This window comes from Heptranchias perlo, chromosome 22 (assembly GCF_035084215.1).
Source record: "Heptranchias perlo isolate sHepPer1 chromosome 22, sHepPer1.hap1, whole genome shotgun sequence".
NCBI classification, from domain to species: Eukaryota; Metazoa; Chordata; class Chondrichthyes; order Hexanchiformes; family Hexanchidae; genus Heptranchias; species Heptranchias perlo.
This window is the reverse complement of record NC_090346.1, coordinates 14,930,693-14,945,813: the sequence shown is the minus strand read 5'-3', so window position 1 is coordinate 14,945,813 and position 15,121 is coordinate 14,930,693.

Here is a 15,121-nt window from a genome sequence, read left to right as displayed (position 1 = left end):
TGCAGGGCTCTTTTGTGCAGACGGCTGAGAGACGTCGGCGATGTCCCCGGTGGCACCCTGGAAGGATGCGGAGGAGAAGTTGTTGAGGGCAGTGGTGACTTTGAGAGCGACAGGTAAGAAGATGGTGCTCGAGCCAGCCGGGAGCAGCTCGGCATGAAGGAGGCTGCAGCTGTCCACGACTACATGTCGAGTGACTCTGAGCCTCCGTGTGCACTGCTGCTCAGAGAGGTCCAGGAAGCTGAGCCTCGGTCTGTGGACCCTGTGGCGAGGGTAGTGCCCTCTGCGACGCATCTCTCTCTGTGGTTGCCCTCCCTCCTGCTGTACAGGTGGATGTGTCACAGCACTCTGTTGTGGAGCTCCACGTGTCAGAGGTGGACGGCGTGGACGGCGAGGCTGGTAAGGCTGGTGATGCCGTTCGCCCTCCAAGGAGGTCATGACTGCAGCTACGGCGGCCCCCATCTGGAAGATGTACATCTGAGGGGGTCTGCAAGGTAGGTAAGTGTGTCCTCACACCGGGGTTGTGGTTCCAGGTTGGTGAATTTTGTCGTTAGGAGGAGGGTGGTGGAGGCCAAACTTTGTCCAATGTGACGGAGTGGCCACCTGTCGAATGCACCTTTGCAGCTGCCACAGGCTGCTGGCTGCAACACCTCCGTTTGAACTGGGAGTGTTTCCCCCAGTATGGGAAACAGTCTCAGTTCAGTGTAAAATCCCACCCCTCCTAATAAAACAGCTCAATCAGGTCTGTAAATGACCTGAACGAGCAACATAAATACTTTCAAGTGGCATCCCGCTGGCTTTAATTGCCTGCGGGATTCTCACCAGCGGGGGCTGCGCGCGCACACCGGCGCGTCAGTGGGGAACCCGGAAGTGGGCGGGTTGGAGCCGGGCTCCGGTCCCGCTCCGGGATTCCCCGATTTTCGGAGCCCCCCGCCAGGAACGCACCCGATAGCGGGTGCTAAAATGATGCCCAATGAGACTGAGACAAAGATAGAAAGACGAAGAAAAGCAGAGAGAAAGAAATATAGAGAGAGAGAAAGAAATATAGAGCTAGAGACAGAAAGAAAGAGACACAAACTATAAGACAGAAAGAGACAGACACTCAGAGGGAAATAGAGAGAGATACAGTATGAGTGAGAAAGATGGAGAGAAAGGACGAAAGACAGAGAGGGACATAGAGAAAGAAATACAGAGACAGTGAAAGAGAGAGGAGAGGAAAATTTACAATGGGTATTCACAAGCCGATTACGATGGAGAAGGCCTATCTGAATTCATAAGAACATAAGAAATAGGAGCAGGAATAGGCCATAAGGCCCCTCGAGCCTGCTCCGCCATTCAATAAGATCCTGGCCTGATTCCCCATATCCCTCGATTCCCTTAGAGACCAAAAATCTATCGATCTCGGTCTTGAATATACTCAATGACTGAGCATCCACAGCCCTCTGGGGTAGAGAATTCCAAATATCCACCAGCCTCAGAGTGAAGAAATTCTTCGTCATCTCAGTCCTAAATGTCTGACCCCTTAACCTGAGACTATGTCCCCTAGTTCTAGACTCTCCAGCCAGGGGAAACATCCTCTCTGCATCTACTCTGTCAAGCCCTCTTAGAATCTGATATGTTTCAATGAGATCACCTCTCATTCTTCTAAATTCCGAAGAGTATAGGCCCATTTTACTCAATCTTTCCTCACAGGACAAACTTCTCATCCTAGGAATTAATCTAGTGAAGCTTCGTTGCACCGTCTCTAAGGCAAGTATATCCTTCCCCAGGTAAGGAGACCAAAACTGCACACAGTACTCCAGGTGTGGTCTCACCAAAGCCCTGTACAGTTGCAACAAGACTTTCTAACTCTTGTACTCCAACCCTCTTGCAATAAAGGCCAACATAACATTTGCCTTCCTAATTGCTTTCTGTACCTGCATGTTAACTTTTGTGTTTCTTGTACAAGGACACTAACATTTAATAGTTTCTCACCATTTAAAAAAGATTCAGTTTTTCTATTTTTCTTACCAAAGTGAATAACCTCACAATTCCCCACATTATACTCCATCTGGCACCTTCTCGCCCACTTACTTAACCTGTCGTTATCCCTTTGGGGACTCTGCGTCCTCCTCACAGCTTACTTTCCCACCTAGCTTTGTATCATCAGCAAACTTGGATACATTACACTACGGTCCCTTCATTTAAGTCAAAATATAGATTGTAAATAGCTGAGGTCCAAGCACTGATCCCTGCGGCACCCCACTAGTTACAACCTGCCAGCCCGAAGGTGACCCCGTTATTCCTACTCTCTGTTTTCTGTCCATAAACCAATCCTCAATCCATGCTAATATATTACCCCCAATCCCATGAGCCCTCCTCTCATTCTCTAAACTCCAGAGAGTATAGGCCCATTCTACTCAATCTCTCCTCATAGGACAACCCTCTTATCCCAGGAATCAATCTAGTGAACCTTCGTTGCACCGCCTCTAAGGCAAGTATATCCTTCCTTAGGTAAGGAGGCCAAAACTGTAAACAGTACTGCATCTGTTCAGTAAGGCCCTACAATCCCCACATTACAGCACCGAATTGTTTTTGTAATGATTCCAGGGCTTTTGCCTTCACTGCAATATCTGGGAGTCCATTCCAAATTCTGATCTCTCTATGTAAAGTATTTCCTGATATCAGTCCTAAATTTACCTTTTATGAGTGTCTCTGGAGGGGAGTGTTGGAGTAAGGCAAACTAGCTGGCTCATTTCATAGGCTTATAAAGTGTGCCAATGTAATTCAACCCGGGAAGAAGTAACTAAGTGGAAGCAACGTGATTACTGGGCACAAGAAGCCATCATTACCTCCCATTTATAAAAGGAGAATTCAGACAGTGAAAGTACTGCGTGTAAATCAGCACACAGGTAAAACAATGATAGCAGCTTTTCTACAACTGACACTAGAGAATAGAATCATAGAATCATAGAAGTTTACAACATGGAAACAGGCCCTTCAGCCCAACATGTCCATGTCGCCCAGTTTATACCACTAAGCTAGTCCCAATTGCCTGCACTTGGCCCATATCCCTCTATACCCATCTTACCCATGTAACTGTCCAAATGCTTTTTTTTTGCAGCAGTAATCCATTCTATGTACTGATGGTTGCAGACTACATAACCGTCAGCTTAGACATCAAGAATTTTTAGTGCAAAAGAAAACTAACAAGCAGGGCCACTGAAGAACTGGCACCTTGTGTCCAATTCATGTATGGCTAAGGGCAGATATTCTAACCCCATCGAATGAGGACAGGCCTGTCAGCACGTCAAGCCTACTTCTTCCATAGCACTATCAGCACTATCCCCAATTTCCCTAATCTCCTGAGGGAGGCGAATAATCACAGGAGGAAATGAGGAAAGGGTTCTCTGGATAGAGAAAGAGTGCCAAGGTTCAGTTGACAATAGGGAACCCTCTCAAAGGAAAGGAATGTTTAATGTTGACTATTACAATGCTCTCCTGGCCGGCCTCCCATTTTCCACCCTCCGTAAACTTCAGCTTATCCAAAGCTTTGCTGCCCATATCCTAACTCGCACCAAGTCCCATTCACCCATCACCCCTGTACTCGCTGACCTACATTGGCTGCCGGCCCAGCAACGCCTTGGTCAAAGAGGTAGGTTTTAAGGAGCACCTTAAAGGACTAGAGAGGTGGCAAGGTGGAGAGGTTTAGGGAGGGAATTCCAGAGCTTAGGGCCTAGACAGCTGAAGGCACAGCCGCCAATGGTGGAGCGAAGGAAATTTGGGGATGCACACGAGGCCAGAATTAGTGCAATGCAAAGTTCTTGGAGGAGGCCGTGGAGGGATTTGAACACAAGGATGCGAATTTTAAATAGTTGTCTTCTAAGCCGGTTGAATGTGCAGCCACCCATTGCTCTGTGGTGGGGGCAGCTGGTGGACCTGCTGTGCTGGCAATGAGTCACCAGAATGATTGTGGAACCAGGTCTGCCATGGCCGTGAGCGGTGCAAGGAGCTGCTGCTCTGTGATTATAGGCTGGCCATGTAATGGGGCCAGCGCCGGGTTGCTTTGGCCTACTTTCAGTGCTTGGCTATTAGTGCAGCTAAATCCGGGAGGGTTCTCTTATTAGGCCGTGGTACTTTAGCATGGTAGGGCTTATTGGACAAGCCAGGGTTGTACTGTTTGTACTGTTTACTAGTGTTATTGTTAATCTTATTAAACACAATACGGTTGAGCCCGAAAATGTGTGTCCGAGTCTGATCTGTCCTTATAATCCCTATCGTTCCAGAACTTATAGTAAGAGGTGTGTTTTCTGTACATCCGAGAAAACCACTTACAGTTTCTACAGCTCATTACATTTGAGTCTTTCTTTTCATAGAATCATAGACTGATACAGCACAGAAGGAGGCCATTCGGCCCATCATGCCTGTGCCAGCTCTTTGAAAGAGCTATCCAATTAGTCCCACTGCAAATTTTTCCCCTTCAAGTATTTATCCAATTCTCTTTTGAAAGTTACTATTGAAGGAGAAGGTGCAAAAAAGATTTACTAGGATGATACCAGAACTGAGAGGTTATACCTATCAGGAAAGAGTGAGCAGGCTGGGACTCTTTTCTCTAGAAAAGAGAAGACTGAAGGGTGACCTAATAGGGTTCTTTAAGATTATGAAAGGGTTTGATAGGGTAGATGTGGAGAAGATGGGGGTTATATTGGATAGCCCCTGAAAACGGGGACTGTGATCGTGGTGCGTGATTAACTCACACCCGTTTGTTGCGATGCAGGCAGCATGTAACATTCATGCTGCCTGATGATTTAAATGATTGCTGCGTGCAGCCAGCGCTACCTGTGCTATTGATTGACTGCACGCATCAGCAGGGACCCCCGATATTGGGAGTGGCTAGCACTACTTAAAGGAGGTGCACTGTGGCTGCAGGAAGTTGTGTGAGAAGTGATTCCTGGGCTGTGAAAGTTGGAAGAATGGCTGCGCCTGCGAGACAGCACGCACCACGGTTCTTGGATGGTGCACTAGAAACCTTGGTGGAAGAGGTGGACAGAAGGAGAAGCACCCTATATCCGCAGGGGGGCAAGAGACTCTCCAGTCATATGCTCAAGAGGAAGTGGGAGGAAGTAGTGGACGAGGTCAATGCCAGGAGCATAGTGCCAAGAACATGGATGCAATGCAGGAAGAAGTTCAATGATTTGACACGAGCGGTCAAGGTGAGTGAGTTCAACTGTCAAGTGACATCTCCTATCAGCTGCACCACTAGCCACATCCACTGCTTCACGTACCACACCCATCACCCACCTACAGACAGACTCTTTCAATTAGTACTCAACCCTTCAAATCAGATGCTTCATCTCACCCACACACATTATCAGTGTTGCAAGCCGCACACCCACAACTCACAGGTCACGCACAATGGCAGCTATTCACCAATGACAGCCACATCGCACATACATCTTGCAGGACACTCACTGATACACTTCCCTCTTTCTTGCAGGAAAAGGTGGCACATAACAGCAGGCAGCAAGAACGAACTGGAGGACAGGCATGCCTACACGTCCTAACTCCCATGGAGGAGACAGTGCTGGCCATCATTGGGAGGGCCATCGCTGAGGCCGTGGCCACTGATGGTGCTGGAGGTATCGATGGTGAGGGTCTCTGCATACTGAATTCTCCTTCTCGCTTCCTACCTCTCCCTCATCCCACAATCTTTTCTGATTCACGTGCTGCAGATGGTGTAAGCGCGCACGTCTTACTTTCTCCTCTCCCCTTACCGCAACTCAACCCGTGTAGCTTTGTCATTTCAGATACCCAATAACTGGAACCTGCCCGGTCAGTGGAGGCAGAAGTAGATGGCAGTGATGATGATGATGAAGATACACCATCACTTGATCTTACACTCGCAGCCACCAGATACTGACACTGTGCGTAGTTTAGAAGCTAGGATAGAGGAGGGATCTGCACATGTTGAGACACCAGGAACAAGTGGTCAGGAGCCAGGGCCGGGGGAATGGACACCGCAGGTGACAGCTCACTGGAGGGCGAGCTCGCACACTAATTCTGCTGCCATGGAGTCAAATGATGACTTTGATGGGCCAGGCTACAGAAGGTGCTGATGAGCGTGTACAACCAAATGCTTGGTGCACTAGAAAGCCTGACAGAAAGCCTGCGCACAATGTTAAAAGAGCATGAAGGAGTCCAGCTCCAACTTGGCACAGGGTTTTGTGCAGAGCTTAGAGCCCATCCACGTGGAATGGGTGGTCACCTCCATCAACACACCTGTGGAACCCACCATGATACAGCGTCTGATGACCGACGTCACAGCTGCCATTGCAGCACAAACAGCTGCCATCAAAGCTCTGACTGTTGCATTTGGAGCTTAGACTCCTGCCTTGGAAGCTCAGACTATCATGGTTCTGGGTACCACTTTTGAAAGGGGCTTCCAGGGTGTCGCAGCAGTTCTGCAATCTGTTTTCCACCAGAAACCAGGATTGCTGAGGCGCCGCCCTGGGAGAGTGGCAGTGCGCCATGGAAGACGAACCTGCTGAGCTCTCTCAGATGACAGCATTCCTGCTCCCACGCCTGCCACTCCGCCAGTACCCTTGCTGTTGCCTGTCAGCCAGCCAGGCCAGACTGCTGCAGCCCAGGACGAGATGGTGCAGTCTGAAGCCGGGCCCTCTCGGCCCAGAGCTGCTCGGGGTTGTCCTCCAAGGTCATCAGCACTCTCCTCAATTGAAGGCCAGCAGCCTTCCATCACCCACGCTCCAGCCACTGGGGATGCACCTCGTAGCAGCACTAGGACAGGCACATGAACGGCAGGCACTAAGGGAATGCACAAGGGTGGATAGTCTCATTTTGTTTGCATCATTTCATGTGTTATTTTATAAATGTAGATTTGAGTTTGCATTTGGTGGTTTTTATTTCTGCGATGAGCTGAGGGAGGAACCAATGTGTAATCATAAGGAGGACGATATGACGGTCATGTGAGAGAGGAAAGGTAAGGAGTGTGGGACTGTTGGTGAATAGGGAGGTGTCAATGAGGTTACTGGTATCACTCATTATGCAGAGCCCTGGCAGACAGGGCCTGTCTACCTTGTAGTCTCACTTCCTGCTGCACTTCCTCCTCCGCCTCTTCCTCTGGTTCTTGCCTGATAGCCGGTAGTAAGGGCTGTTCCCTTATAATGGCGAGGTTGTGCAGCATGCAATGGCAAATCTTGATACCCGCTCAGCTGAGTACTGCAGGGCTCTTCCAGAGCGGAAGCGTTGCTTGAGGGTGCCTATGGTGTGCTCTATGATGTTCCGTGTAGCAGCATAGCTCTCATTATAGGCCTGCTGTGCAGGTGTGCGTGCGTTCCAGACTGGAGTCATGAGCCATTTTATAAGGGGATAACCCTTGTCGCCCAATAGCCAGCCTTTGACTTGCCATGCTGGTTGAAATATAGGTGGCACGGTGGACTGTAGCAGAATGAAGGAATTATGACTGCTGCCAGAACAGCGGCTGTTGACCTGTATGATGCGCTGCGTGTGGTCGCAATCCAGCTTCACACTGAGGGAGTAGAATCCCGTTCTTTTCATGAATATGGCCAAGTTCAGATGTGGAAAGATTAGGTCCTATTTGAGATCAAAAAGGTAATCTGTGTGTGGAGGCGGAAGACGTGGGTATGGTTCTTAATGAATACTTTGCGTCTGTCTGCACAAAAGAAGAGGACGATGCAGACATTGTAGTTAAGGAGGAGTGTGAAATATTGGATGGGATAAACATAGTGAGAGAGAAAATATTAAGGAGTTTAGCATCTTTGAAAGTAGATAAATCGCCAGGCCCAGATGAAATGTATCCCAGGCTGTTAAAAGAAGCAAGGAAGGAAATAGCAAAGGCACTGACCATCATTTTCCAATACTTTCTGGCTACAAACGTGTTGCTGAAGGACTGGAGGACTGCTAACGTTGTACCGTTGTTTAAAAAGGGAGAAAGAGATAGACCGAGTAATTACAGGCCAGTCATCCTAACCTCGGTGGTGGGCAAATTATTGGAAAAAATTCTGAGGGACAGTATTAATCGTCATTTAAAAAAGCACAGATTAATCAAGGACAGTCAGCATGGATTTGTTACGGGAAAGTCGTGTCTGACAAACTTGATTGAATTTTTTGAGGAGATAACAAGGAGGGTTGATGAGGGTAGCACGTTTGATGTAGTCTACATGGATTTTAGCAAGGCTTTTGACAAAGTCCCACATGGCAGACTGGTCAGAAAAGTAAAAGCCCATGGGAAAGTGGCAAGTCGGATCCAAAATTGGCTCAGTGGCAGGAAGCAATGGGTAATGGTCGACGGGTATTTTTGTGACTGAAAGGCTGTTTCCAGTGGGGTTCCGCAGGACTCAGTACTAGGTTCCTTGCTTTTTGTGGTATGACTTAGACTTAAATGTAGGAGCCACGACTAAGAAGTTTGCAGATGATACAAAAGTTGGCTGTGTGGTTGATAGTGAGGAAGAAAGCTGTGGACTGCAGGAAGATATCAATGGACTGGTCAGGTGGGCAGAAAAGTGGCAAATGGAATTTAATCCGGAGAAGTGTGAGGTAATGTTTTTGGGGAGGGCAATCAAGGCAAGGGAATATACAATAAATAGTAGGATACTGAGAAGTGTGGAGGAACAAAGGAACCTTGGAGTGCATGTCCACAGATCCCTGAAGGTAGCAGATCAGGTAGATAAGGTTGTTAAGAAGGCATACAGGATACTTTCCTTTATTAGCTGAGGCATAGAATATAAGAGCAGGAAGGTTATGCTAAACTGTATAAAACACTAGTTAGGCCACAGCTAGAGTACTGCGTTCAGTTCTGGTCACCACATTACAAGAAAGATATGATTGCACTAGAGAGGGTACAGAGGAGATTGACGAGGATGTTGCCAGGACTGATTGGATAGGCTGGGGTTGTTTTCTTTGGAACAGAGGAGGCTGAGGGGAGATTTAATTGAGGTGTATATAATTATGAGGTGCCTAGATAGAGTGGATAAGAAAGACCTATTTCCCTTAGCAGAGAGGTCAATAACCAGGGCGCATAGATTTAAAGTAATTGGTAGAAGGATTAGAGGGGAGTTGAGGAGAAATTTTTTCACCCAGACAGTGGTGGGGGTCTGGAATTCACTGCCTGAAAGGATGGTAGAGGCAGAAACCCTCATCGCATTTAAAAAGTACTTGGATATGCACTTGAAGTGCTGTAACCTACAAGGTTACGGACCAAGAGCTGGAAAGTGGGATTAGGCTGGATAGCTTTTTTTGCGGCCAGTACAGACACGATGGGCTGAACGGCCTCCTTTTGTGCCGTAAATTTCTATGATTCTATGTGGAGCAGGCATGGCAATATGTGTGCAGTCAATGGCACCCTGCAACATGGGGAAACCTACAATACAAGCAAACCCTTGTGCTTGCTCCTGCTGCTTGTCTCTGGCAAGAGGGAATGAGATGAATCTGTTTCTGAGTACGTGCAGAGCCTCAGTGACCTCCCTTATACATCAGTGCACTGCAAACTGTGAGATGTTGCTTTATCCTCCAGCCTGAAAGGAGCCAGAACCGTAAAAATTAAGTGCCATGGTTACCTCGACAGCCACAAGCAATGCTGTCCTTGCCCAGCTCTGAGGGTGCAGTTGTGGCTGCAGCAGTTGATAAATTTCAGTCACGAACCCCTTTAATGAACCGTAGCCATCTGATGCACTGGTCATCGCTGAAGTTGAGGTAAGATAATTGGTCTCTGAAGACCATCCTTGGATGTGGCCTCCAGCTGAGTGCCCTGCTCCTCCTCCCTCTTCTAGCAGCTTGTCCTGCTCTGTGTGGCCTGTCTTCTTTCTCCCAGTCATGTTCACTTCCCAGAGGAAGCCCTAGGAGGCCAGCCATGTCTGGAAGCAACTTTTTTCAGCACAATATTTTAAATGCCACTAACAGTACTGTAAGACCAGCCAGACCACTCTCCAAAGAATATTGAAACTTTAGCCAAAAACACGTACAATTGCACCAGCAGCCAGAATAAATAATCCAGCAATTAACCTGTAACTACTTCATGATCCCTTTAAATAGCGCTGGTGGGGGAGGGGGGGGGTCCTTCATGCCGTTTAAGTCCTGCTCAGCTGTGCGAGGTTGAGACAGGAGACAGGGCGTGGCTGGAATGTAGAGTTCCAAAATGTCGCCGGTAGCAACAAATCAGTTGCACACTGATTCTTGTCACAATCTCCCCACTCCACATGCTGCCAGCAGTCATTAGGTGTGCGAACCCCTTTACCAAGATGGCGTCCTGCGCACTTCATGTTGGAAGTATGCACGCGTATCCCAGACGCCATTTTCGGGGCTTAGGTGTCAGCGTAGCGCCTACAAAATGGGCGCTACATGGCCCCTGACATTTCCACTTGTGGGGAAGACCAGAACTAGAGGCCATAAATATAAGATTTTGGCGGGAGTAACTATGACTCCTCCAAGGCTTTAGTAGGTGGTCTCGGAGTTTTGCCCTCTGGTTGCTGTAGCTGCGACAGTCTTGTAAGTTCTCGGTCACAGCGAGCCGAGCCTCCTCGTGGTCCCGCTGGAAACAACATAACATTGTTGGCTGAATGGGCTGCTCAAAGGACTTGCTGAAGGGTGATCTGCGTAGATCCATGGAGGTAAGCCATTTCTCTCTTGACCTTTTCATGCAAGATCCCAAAGTTGGGGGTAACGACCTGCCCTTAGCTGATGTTTGTTTTAGTAAGTCCGGTTACAATTGGATGGTAGCTATAGTCATGCAGCTCTGCTGTTAAATCGCGACCAAACTAGCACTCATTTGGTCTTACTGTAGCTATGATCGTCTTGTGTGTTCTCAGTCACAGCGAGTCGTGTTCTCACCAGCCTCCATATGATACGTGGCTGTTTCGACTGCTCAAAGAACGCACAAACGGTGATCTGACGGAGATCACACTCCCTCAGGAGGGGAACCTTCTAAAACAAAAATATGTGAGTTTGCTCATGGACGGATGGAATTGGCACCTGGCAAAAAACCTCCCTGCCTGAATGGTGGCAGCTAACCAAGGCGTAAAATACAATAGCTGCACTGCTAGACTGACTCCTGCAGTATTAGCATCACGAGCCTCCATCAAGTAGATCTAGAAGGAGGAAGGCAACAAGTCAAGATCTACAAGTGCCCAGCTGTAAACCAAATCGTGGAAGACTGGACTGGAATGGACTGTTAGTCAATTCCGAAGACGAGAGGACCGCAAAAGTAGTTTTCAGCCAGCGGTATCCAAGGGAGCTCCACGGAACCTCGAGGAAAGTGTTCTGAGAGGAAAGACGATACATCATTCGATCCCCAGTTCAGTGGGTATGGAAGCCAGAATAGAAGCAACCCCGTGGGGGAGTCCCCGAAACAAGAGCCGCTAGTATGGACTTTGAAATGTCCTAGTTGATGGGTCAACAAAAGAGCCGCTAGTTCGACTCTCTGTAAATATGTTACATGTTAAATCCATTGTTGTTATGTTACATTATCTGATGTGTGTTAATTAGTAATAAAGTGCAACCATCAGATGATGATCATGGGTAATCGGCAAGGAAGGCCGCTAACCAAATGACACTAGCTCAGTTGTGTCTCTCTGATATGGTGGATTCCATGCCAAGTGAACCTAGTGGTAATGTCTGTTTTCCTAATCACAGATCAACCCCTCCTCCCTCAAGTACCTGTGATTCACTAACGGCCGGCCCACCTTGGTCTGTAGTGAAGCTGGATATTGCAATGTGGACAAGCCACGTAAAGACTCGAAACAGACACTCATTCAATGGGAAGCTGTCCCAAGAGTGTATCAAAAATAGTCACTAATAAATCCAATAGGGAACTCAGGAGAAACGTCTTTACCCAGAGTGGTGAGAATGTGGAACTCACTACCACAAGAAGTAGTTGAGGCGACTAGCATAGATGCATTTAAGGGGAAGCCAGATAAACACATGCGGGAGAAAGGAATAGAAGGATATGCTGAAAGGGTTAAATGAAGTAGGGAGGGAGGAGGCTCATGTGGAGCCTAAACACAGGCATGGACCTGTTGAGCCAAATGGCCTGTTTTCTGTGCTGTACGTTCCACCACCCTTTCAGTCAGTGCATTCCAGATCATTACAACTCGCTGCATAAAAAATGTTTTCCTCATGTCCCTTTGGTTCTTTTGCCAATTACCTTAAATCTATGTCCTCTGGTTACCGACCCTTCTGCCACTGGAAACAATGTCCCCTTATTTACTCTTTCCAAACCCATAATGATTTTGAACACCTCTATCAAATCTTCCCTTAACCTTCTCTGCTTTAAGGAGAACAACCCCAGTTTATCTAGTCTCTCCACTTAACTGAAGTAATTCATCCTTGGTATTATTCTACTAAATCTCTTCTGCACCCTCTCTAAGGCCTTGACATCCTTCCTAAATTGTGGTGTCCAGAATTGGCCACAAAACTCCAGCTGGAGCCTAACCAGTGTTTTATAAAGTTTAGCATAACTTCCTTGCTTTTGTACTTTATACCTCTATTTATAAAGCCAAGGATCCCCCCATTTGCCTTTTTAACAGTCTTCTCAACTTGTCCTGCCACCTTCAAAGACTTGTGTATGTACACCCTCAGGCCTCTGCTCCTCCACCTGCTTTAAAATTGTACCATTTAGTTTATATCGCCTCTCCTCATTCTTCCTGCTAAAATTAATCACTTCACACTTCTCTGCATTAAATTTCATCTGCCATGTGTTTGCCCATTCCACCAGCCTGTCTATGTTCTCCTGAAGTCTGTTACTATCCTCCTCACTGTTTACTACATTTCTGAGTTTTGTGTCAACTGCAAACTTTGAAATTATGCCCTATATACCCAAGTCCAGGTCCTTAATATATACCAAAAAGACCAGTGGTCCCAACACTGACCCCTGGGGGACACTCCTCTGCACACTTCCTTCCAGTCTGAAAAATAACCGTTCACTACTACTCTGCTTTCTGTCCCTTAGTCAATTTCGTATCCACATTAATTTCATTTAATTACAGCATTTTGGAATGATGGACATTTAATCTGTAAGAGGATTCATAAACCAGTCATTGGCAATTACCTCCACAGAAACACTTTCACCCAAACCACAAGACCCTGCTACAAGAATGTATTCAGACTGCAGGAAAATACAGCCCATTACTCCTCAGTTATGTGCTTAATAGTACCAGTATTCTTGCCATCCACAGTGACTTGCAACAACACCTAGGCACAACCCTGCTTATGGGAAATGCCATAATATCAGCTGCACACCCTGCCTGGAACGTTAAAAATTTACTGTCCACTCAAGGGGGAGGGAAGAAAGATTACTAGAAGCTATAGACAAAAAGAAAAAGTGCAAAAGCTGCAAATCTGAAATAAAAAGTAATTGCTGATCCAGCATTGCGGAGAAATACTGGTGTGTGACAGGAGCTGTCTGTCTCCAGCTCTTATTCTTTATGTGTGAGTGTCGGATGTCTTGGCTGATCTGACAGTCTTTTCTTCCTGGATCTCGCTGGGAGCTTCTGATTCTCTCATACAACAGCAGCTTGCGATTCAATGGGAAGCAACAATGCACAAATCTGAAAAAACACAGCTTTCTGCAGTGAAGGCAGAATGTATATCCTGGGCTTGGCACAAACAAGAAAATGGCTTTGTAAACAAAGATTTAAAATATCACACCTCAACAACAACAACAATAACAACAACTTGCATTTATATAGTGCCTTTAACGTAGTAAAACATCCTAAGGGGCTTCAGAGGAGCGATTTTCAAACAAGATTTGATACTGAGCCACATAAGGAGATATTAGGACAGGTAACTAAAAGCTTAGTCAAAGAGGTAGGTTTTAAGGAGCGTCTTAAAGGAGGTGGTAGAGAAGCAGAGAAGTTTAGGGAGGGAATTCCAAAGCTTAGGGCCTAGGCAGCTGAAGCACTGCCACCAATGGTGGAGCAATAAATTCGGGGATGCACAAGAGGCAAGAATTGGAGGAGCGCAAAAATCTCAGAGGGTTGTAGGGCTGGAGGAGGTTACAGAGAAAGGGAGGGGCGAGGCCATGGAGGGATTTGAAAACAAGGATGATAATTTTAAAATCGAGGTATTCGCAGACCAGGTGCCAATGTAGGTCAGTGAGCACAGGGGTGATGGATGAATGGGACTTGGTGCAAGTTAGGATACGGGCAGCAGAGTTTTGGATGCTCAAGTTTATGGAGGATGGAAGATGGGAGGCCGGCCAGGAGAGCATTGGAATAGTCAAGTCTAGAGGTAACAAAGGCTTGGATGAGGGTTTCAGCAGCAGATGAGCTGAGGCAGGGACAGATCCGGGCAATGTTACAGAGGTAGAAGTAGATGTCTTGGTGATGGAGTGGATATGTGGTCAGAAGCTCATCTCAGGATCAAATAGGACGCCAATGTTGCGAACGGTCTGGTTCAGCCTCAGACAGTGGCCAGTGAGAGGGATGGAGTCGTTAGCTAGGAAATGTTGTTTGTGGTGGGGATCGAAGACAATGGCTCCTGCCTTCCCAATATTTAGTTGGAGGAAATTTTTGCTCATCCAGTACTGGATGTCGGATAAGCAGTGTGACAAATCAGAGACAGTGAAGGGGTCGAGAGAGATGGTGGTGAGGTAGAGCTGGGTGTTGTCAGCATACATGTAGAACCTGAAGTTGTGTTTTCGGATGATGTCACCGAGGGGCAGCATTTAGATGAGGAATAGGAGGGGCCAAGGATAGATCCTTGGGGGACTTAAGAGGTAACGGTGCAGGAGCGGGAAGAGAAGCCATTGCAGGTGATTCTCTGGCTAGGACTGGATAGATAAGAATGGAACCAGGCGAGCGCAGTCCCACCCAGCTGGATGATGGAGGAGAGGCGTTGGAGGAGGATGGTGTGGTCAACCGTGTCAAAGGCTGCAGACAGGTGAAGAAGGATGAGGTCACAGGACACCAGTCATAGATAAACCCATAAAAGACCTTAAATTGCTAGACACTTGTGTTGTACAAGTGCAAGGTAACAAAAAATTGAAGATATCAGCATTGTAAAAATACCTTATGCTGCACATTCTGTTACCTAGCAACAAAGATTATTAAGACAGAAGCAGGCTGGCTGGCACAGCTCAAGTAATACAACAAATTATTTAACGTGCAGCAATATA